This window comes from Littorina saxatilis, linkage group LG8 (assembly GCF_037325665.1).
Source record: "Littorina saxatilis isolate snail1 linkage group LG8, US_GU_Lsax_2.0, whole genome shotgun sequence".
Lineage (NCBI taxonomy): Eukaryota > Metazoa > Mollusca > Gastropoda > Littorinimorpha > Littorinidae > Littorina > Littorina saxatilis.
In genome coordinates, this window is record NC_090252.1 from 29575704 (window position 1) to 29584382 (window position 8679).

At 39.6% G+C, this 8679-nt stretch overlaps 2 long non-coding RNA genes across 3 annotated transcripts in view; both read right to left on the minus strand.

Annotated features, from left to right (window-relative positions):
* The window catches only part of LOC138973249 (uncharacterized), a 6380-nt gene extending 1348 nt beyond the window's left edge, over positions 1-5032 (minus strand). Inside the window, exons 1-2 of one of the 2 annotated variants that reach the window (XR_011457934.1) lie at positions 5018-5032; positions 2961-3161 (exon numbers count right to left, since the gene is read on the minus strand). This is a non-coding gene — a long non-coding RNA (uncharacterized lncRNA). Of the gene's footprint in view, positions 1-2960; positions 3585-5017 lie in introns of those variants that run through there. The other variant, XR_011457933.1, reaches the window with a different exon arrangement.
* Positions 228-2070, minus strand: LOC138973251 (uncharacterized). Its single transcript, XR_011457937.1, has 2 exons — positions 1729-2070; positions 228-1432 (listed from the first exon to the last, which is right to left on the minus strand). It is a non-coding gene; the product is annotated as an uncharacterized lncRNA (long non-coding RNA).
* Positions 5033-8679: the final 3647 nt, after the last annotated feature.

Below are 8679 nucleotides of genomic sequence, written 5' to 3' on the forward strand. Positions count from 1 at the left end.
TGGTGGTGGGTGGGAGAGGGGGGATGGGATATACCTGTGGGCATTGGCTTTCCAGATTTTTAGCATTCTGACACACTTAGCATTCTGAAAATGTGACGTGTTCTAGTGCTCCTGACGAGCAAAAGTGTCAGTTACACAGCTTTAGCTACTTGGAATGAATGCCCAGTTTACCATTGCATTGTACAGTGAAACCCTAACTTTGCCCCCCTCCCCCCCCCCTTTAAAAAAAACACAACAACATTTGTCTTAAAAGACACTACTTTCTCAGATTCCTGTTTATAACCTCTATTCTAAGACATTCTGCTTTTCTTTGATTGAGTTTGCTGTATATACATATATATCTTAAAAGGGCTCCACTGTATCTCTAAAAATTTTCTCTACAAGAGGTATTGTAGCAGCATCTGTCAAGTGCTCAACCGCAAAAAGGTCAATTTGATATAATTATTCAATACTGATGTTTCAAGCTAAGCAGAACTGCTGTTTGACATGTGGTTGGAAAATGTGCTTCAGGGATTGTCTTGTTTAAAAAAAATTGAACAGGAAGGCAGACATCTATTTGAACTGCAAAGCAGACACAATTCAAAAATCTACACATCATTATTATGACTTCCTACATAACAGCATGATCATGGAATCTGTTAGCCAATGTGTCAGATCATAACGATCATTATGGAGGCAGAAATGATCCCCTCAATCTGTAAAATATCCTTCTTTACAAACAGCATACAGGTTGTTACGGATGAAATTTCAGGTAAGTGTCTGTGTGTATAGAAAATATGCGTGCTCTACTCTGTTTACTATCTAACTGTTACTCGCACACAACACTCAAACAAAGCACAAAGACTAAACACTCTCAATGCCCTTTGCCCTCGTACCTGTAATGAATCATCAACACAACAATACAAATATGTTATTTCTCATGCATTCTACAGATCACGTTCATTCATATATAAGAAGAATAATATCTTAACACACGTCGGAGACTAACTGTCTCACGTTAGATGAAGTTCTCGTTCCACACAATTCTTCTAACGTTTAGGGTTCCTGTTTACCACAGTGTCATTTTACGCACATCACTTGTCACGTAATACTTAATTTACGACGTCTACGTCTTACACAATCTTCTCGACGATTATGGTTCTTCGGTGGTAGTTCACACATTCAGTGACTCCACAATCTTATGATTATGTTCCTTCGGTGGCAGTTCACACATACAGTGACTCTACAAACTTTAGCGGGTACATACCCGGAATCCATACCACCCACGCAATACCGCTCGTGGTGGCTATGGGGTGCGGCTCCACCCGTTCCAGTACTCCAGCGCTGTTACAACCCTGCGCTCTCAATCAACGATTCGTAGCGCTAGGGAGGGGATGCCCGTCTCTCTCTCTCCCGCTGTCAAGTGGTACCATCCCTCACTCCGACCGGGGTGCTGCGTAAAAACTTAAGTTTAGGCTACCATAAGTCTCAATTCTTAGATAAACTTTTCTACGAAATAATACTGCTATTCTTTCTCAATACTGTTCAACTATCCGTCCACTAACTTATGCGGATATATTATTTACACCAGCTCATTTACAAGTAACTTCATTACCAAAAGAACATACGACCTTCCTTTTCAAAATGGCTGACACAGCGGCTCACGCTTCTCCAACCCAATTTACAACATGACTCTCACAGTCATTTCACCCGTCAATATTACTGAGCAAAATACAATTCAATAAATACCTGTATCTTTACAGCATAGAACCCTCATGGTTCGTCCGCAACACTAGTCTTACGGTGTTTGACCTCAGTGTTCGGTGAGCAGCGTTATAGCCCAACGCGGAGACATCATTCAAAACACGTCTGTCCTCCTCGACTGTCAGGCACGCTCTACTCTTTCACATACCACAAAGCTAACCTCTTTTTCTCCCATTGGCCACAGCAGCCAATGAAGATACGCCTTACAAAAATAGGTCACGCTGTCCAGTCGTGATACTTCAAGTATGGCAAGCCAATCTGTACACATTTGTTTAAACCATCCAATACTGAATTATGTACAAATCCATTTGTCACACAGGTGTAGCTAAAACAGAATTCATATTACAGTGGAACCCCCTTTTACGATATCCCAAAATCTGATAAAATCAGGTATTAAAAAGCAGGAAGTCTTAAAATGAAGGTGAATTTTCATAGGTTATGACCAGAAAATTTGAAAAGCAAGGTCTAAATATAGGGGAGATCTTGAATTGTAAAGGTTTTTAAAAGGGGGGGTTCACGGTACAGCACCCTAATTGTGAGGACTGTTCATTTATTTCCCTTTATGAGACACTAAAAGGTTGTGGGTACTGAAATATAACTGCACAAAATATCTTGACAAAATCTGGATGCTGAAGCTGAATTTTCATTCTTTTTCAATATTTTTTGAAACCAGGAAATACACACATTCCCTAGAATGAAAAAAAAGCACCGGTAATGTAATTTGTGACTGAGACCTAAAAACCTCACCGTTAGTCATTATTTAGTATACCCTGTAACAAAGTCTTCGACCTCACAAATCTTGCAGAATAAAAAGGTACTTACTCGAATGATTGAGTTTGGAGGAGGCGTGGGGGTTGAGGGGGGGAAGCAGTGAGAGAAAGTACTTATAACTATAGTCCTGATTCACCTTCAAATTGTTTTTTTGGGGCCACCCAGACCACTATTTACACCCCCACTTACACACAATTTTACTTATTTTCTGCACACATTACATTCCTAAAACACACACACATCCACATATAACAAATACACATCACGCACTGATTTTCTTGACATTGTTCAGTTGGATGAATGTAATTTCTTAATTTTCTGTGATAGCACTCTATTGGAATTCACAAAATTACCCTTGGCTCTAACATCATAAGTCTTTTTCTTTTAACTCCTGCACACAAAGAAAGTATCTATTAATATTATAAGTATAACTAGTCCTCACTTACCTTCAAATTGTTATTCGGATCAGCCTTCCCCTTGCCCAGCAAACCAATTTCAGTTTGAGAAGACTTGGACCAGTCCTTGCCTCTGCATTAGCTCACACCTCTGCTAATTCCTCTCCCTATCCTGCCTCGATGTGCACTTTTCTCTTGAAGTTGAACGAGCAGCCTGGCCGCTTGTTGTTTTGAATGTAAAACTTCCATAGCCTGAAAATAAAGACAAATGCTTGAAAAGAATACACTATATCATTAATCAATCTCCCTTACAGTTAATGAGTTATTTGTAGCAAACTTCAATCATAATCAGGAAAAGCTCACTTGAGTTTTGACAGCTGGCACACAACGTTCACGCACACAACAGTGTAGTTTGTACTCTTTTTTTCACGTGTATACAAAAATACAATTTATATAGATAGATAGATAATTTATTGCCAAGTGTACAATACATGAATGAACATAAAAAATACACGAGGAAAGCAGCTTGCTGTGTGATAAAAACAAAAATAAATAGCATTCATACATCACTGGCGCATAGCATCATACATACATGGGTAAGACAGTTTGGTATCACAGTAACTAATACATACACTATACAGACATGGTGAGAACTATGAAACTCTAAGAGCTATCGGAACCACAATAAAAGTACGCAGAATAAGATAGGATCCCCCCCCCCCCACTATCAACTACTGTAAGAACTGAACATGTTCCATACTGATAAAATGTACCTCTAAAACAGCACATAAAAATAAACTCTTCCAACACATCACAGTGGTTAAAGAACGACTAAAACTACTAAAACATACTAGATGTGTATTCCGGTAATATAACCAGCTGCTAAAACATAGTCTGGCTTCATCGCGTCACAGTGGTGTCACCATGCTAAAACCCACTCTATATATCACAGTATGTCATGTCAGCTACTAAAATCATACTCCTAGAGCATCCTAAAACGTGTCACAGTCTGTAGAGTTCATTTACCGGTTATTAAAAGCCAGGACAGCCTGGGGGTAGAAACTGTTTCTGAGTCTTGCCGTACGGCATCTGAGGGTTCTGAGCCTGCGCCCCGAGAGCAGAGGCTGGAAGAGATGACCAGCCGGGTGTGTGGGATCCTGCATGATGGACCTACATTTCCTCATCATGCGCAGGATGTGAAGGGAGTCTATAGAGGGGAGATCTCTGCCAATGATCCTGCTGGCAGCCCTAACGACCTTCTCCAGTTTTTCTTTCTCAAACTGGCAGGAGCTGCTGTACCAAACCGTGATAGAAAAGGTAAGGAGACTCTCTACAGCAGCCCTGTAGAACTGGGACATGATGGAGGAGGACACTTTGAACTTCCTCAGCTGTCTATATATATATATATATATATGTGATTATATCACAAGCATAATACACACACACACACACACACAAACACACACATAATCACACTCATGCACACAGTGACACACACACACAGTCACATTCATGCACACACTGTGACACAGTGACACACACACACAGTGATACAAGTCTCACACACACACACACACACACACACACACACACACACACACACACACACACACACACACACACACACACACAACAAATGCACAAGACACTGATATCCTCGACATTGTTCAGAGGGATAAGTATAATTTCTTTTCTTTTGGGTTACTATTATGAGAAAAGACATAATTTTCAGAGCTCTCTATTTGTCTGAAACATGAATGCGCTTTGCTTCGAACTCTCGCACGTTTACTGTTCCCTGTGTTCGATCAGTGACATGAATGGAATTTGAAACAAATGCATAAGCTTATAGGTAAAAGCGCAACTTTAGAGACATATATTTGAAATGATCACCAACAGGCAACACATATGTCCAAGATAATCTGAATGAGTACTGCTCCTAAACAAAGTACGAGTATGATCTTCGTCAGGGCGAATCATTTTGAGTGCTACAGGGCTTTTTGACTCGCATCGATCGATTCATTTGCAGTCCTGCTGAGAGCAACTTGTACACTGATACTGACTTGTCCTATTGAAAGCTTTATTTCCTGTCAGACAACGTTAACACTTACCTTTTCACTTTCAGACTACAATGATCGCAGGAAGACGCCATTGTTGACACATTTGACAAGGGAAACCACCCAACCATTACAAGAGTGCTCTTTCCTTGGATTCTGTTACGACAATTAATTAGCTATCAAAACTGTTGAATTTGCAAAGTTAAGTTATTCCTCATGGATGGTAGCATTATTTGTAACGTAGAATCTTACGGTGATGCTTTGAAAGCAATCTGAAGGCCTTTTCCCGGCGGATACTATCCCTTTAAGTGCTCGTTTGAATGCTTGGGGTGACTGAGAGTGGCGGATGTGAAAGGGGAGAGAATTCCATTGTGTGGGTGCGCAGAAAGTAAAAGTGCGTTGTCCGTATGTTTTGGTTTTGGTGTGTGGAATGGTAAGGATGCGACAGTCAGAAGAGGCACGGAGTTGTCTTGCTGGAGAATAGACGGTGAGGAGTTCAGAGAAGTAAGCAGGAGACGAGCCAGAAAAGAAGTTAAAGCAGAGGGTGGACAGTTTGTAGTCAATGCGGGCTTGAATAGGTAACCAGTGCAGTGTGCGAAGGAGTTGTGTTGCGTGATCTCGTTTTCGTGCTTTGAGAATGAGGCGTGCTGCCGAGTTTTGGACTTTTTGTAGTTTATGCAGGAGGTACAGAGGACAGCCAGAGAGAAGAGAGTTGCAATAGTCATTTTAGAAAGAACAAAGGCACAGACAAGAGTGTTAGTTGTTTGAGAGGAGAGTGTGTGGCGAATGGTGCTGATCTTACGAAGCTCAAAATAAGCTGCTCTACAGACTAAAGATATATGTTTGTTAAGGGTCATGTCAGATGAAAGGGTGAATCCAAGGTTTCTAGCTGATGGTGAGAAAAGAATGTCGGTGTTGCCTATTTGAACAGAAACAGGTTGGGGAGAGGGAAATGTAGTGTTCTTCTTTTTGCACAGTAAGACTTCAGTCTTATCATCATTCAGCTTAAGTTTGTTATCGACCATCCAAGATTTAACATCTGTGATACTGACGGGCTTGTCAATTTCACTGCGTTTTACACGTGCGGGGGATTGACGAGCTGTATTGTCTTGGTGAAAAATTGCAGTGCGTTCAGTTTCATTCCGTGTGTTCGACAGCTTGATTAAATGTAGTAATTTCGCCTTCCGCGACTTGTTTACATTTAGTCAAGTTTTGACTAAATGTTATAACATAGAGGGGGAATCCAAACGAGGGTAGTGGTGTATGTGCGTGTGTGTTTGTATGGGTGTGTGTGTGTGTGTGTAATGTGTGCGTGTGTGTGTGTGTGTGTGTGTGTGTATGTGTGTGTGTGTGTGTGTGTGTGTGTGTGCGTGTAGATCGATTTCGAGAAAACTATTGAACCGATTTATGAAACTTCACATGAGAGTTCCTGGGTATGATATCCCCAGAGGTTTTTTCATTTTGTTGATCAATGTCTTTGATGACGTCATATCCGGCTTTTTGCAAAAGTTGAGGCTGCACTGTCACGCTCTCATCTTTCAACCAAATTGGTTGAAATTATGGTCAAGCAAACGACGAGGTCTGGTATATGGGATTGCATTGCAGCTCGGAAGCTTAAAAAAATAGTTAATTAGTTTGCTCATTTAAAAAAATGATTGCATCGTATTCTTCATTAAATTCTGAATCTAAAAATACATACATATGTCATGTTTACTTTGCAAATATGGTCACGAAAATAGGTTAATTAGTACTACGATTAAAAATTTTATAAAAAGTAATTTCATCTTAATTCTTTATCTTTTTCCTGATTTCAAAAACATAGATATAATATGTTGTATTCAAAACAAGCTCAGAAAGTTATAAATAATACAGAAAAGCGCGCTTTCCTGTTTACCGCAATACGCTATTGCGCTATACTGGCTTGTCAATTTAACTTCGTGTTGCACAGGAAAATGAGCGATTTCCTGGCCGCCGGGATTGACGAAGCCTTTATGTCTTGCTGAAAAAATGCAGTGCGTTCATTTTCTTTTTGTGAGCTCGACAGATTGACTAAATGTTGTAATTTCGCCTTACGCGACTTGTTTTTTTACTGACTTTGGAACGTCAGCAGTCTAATCGGTTTTGGATCTAGGTAAATTAATGACTTCCCTCTTCGTGTTATAGATGACCGTGAACTCTTCACAAATTAATGAAACGACCATACAGACTTGTAACAAAACATTAGACCCATGTATTCTTCGTTGCAGAAGAGTGTAGACAGTTTCATGTATGCAAGAAAGCCACTGGGCGGACTGTAACCAAATGAGTCGTCATTCCCAAAAGACAAAGGACATTTATGTTGATTGCAACATGCCAAAAGAGACAAAACATATGCAATACTTATAGTGCATTGACTGGCAATGAAGCAATAGAGGAGGTCGAGTGTAACAACGTTTTTGGAGTGAATATAGATAATAATCTATCTTGGATCCATCATGTGCGATTCTTGTGTAACACCATGTCAAAGAAAATACATCAGTTAAACAGACTAATCATTTTTCTCGATCAACACCCAAGGTGATTTTTTTTAACGTATACATACAGACCATCACGAATTATTGTTCAACCATCTGGGACTTTTTATAAGCTTAGTTTACATGGGCTTGGGCTGAACATAATCTTATTGAAACAATTCAGTCTTGTTTTTGACTAGAGTGACACGTTTCCCTGCGATTACGACTCACATCACCCCATCCCCGTATTACACAATTTATGAAGAGGTAAAAAATCAAACAATGAAACAGTTTGCGCTGATCATACATCCGCAAACATACCCTCCACGAATTTGTGTTTCTTTTTTGCTGTACCTTATCTTGTTGATATTTTACAACAGTTGAAAAACGGCAACAGCATCACTTGCAAGAGTGGGCGTGACTGTGGTGCGTTTATGTTGCCCCATCCTGTACATAATGCATTGTATTCAAATTGTTTTGAAGGTTAAACTTCCGACAAAGCTGTTCAAATGAAACCCTTTTCACCATTTTCATTCATAGTTAACATCTTTCACACATAGAATATGACACTGATGAACATTTAAAAAAAAGAACACATGTACAGTACCCGGCGAAAGAAACGCAACTCATTCGCGCCCACTGTTGCAAGTGATTTTTTGTCATTTTCAAATTGTCGTAAAATATGAACCAGATAAGGTACATCAAAAAGGAAGACAGATTCGTGGAGGATATTTTACTGGTTGTACGATTAGTGATATTATTTAATCGTTGTATTGTTTTATTTGTTCATAAACTGTGTTATACTGGATAGGGGTCAAGCAAGTCGTGATTGCAGGCGAACGTGCCACTTTGACATGCTTCAGAAATCGTAAAAATGCATATTTTTCAACCAGGTAAAAAGACATTTGTGGAGGAAATTCATTCCTCAACATGATCATATCATTTGAATTATTCGCAAAACCGTAACACAATTAGACAAAATGAACATAAATCACTTAGACAGTGTTAAATGCATTTTTACGATTTTTGTAGCATGTCAAAGTGACACATTCGCCTGCAATCACGACTCGCTTGACCCCTACCCTGTATAACACAATTTATGAACAGGTAAAACAATAAAACGATTATATAATATGCACTGCGTAACATATCCTCCACGAATCTGTCTTCCTTTTTGATGTACCTTATCTGGTTAATATTTTACGACAACTTGAAAATGACGAA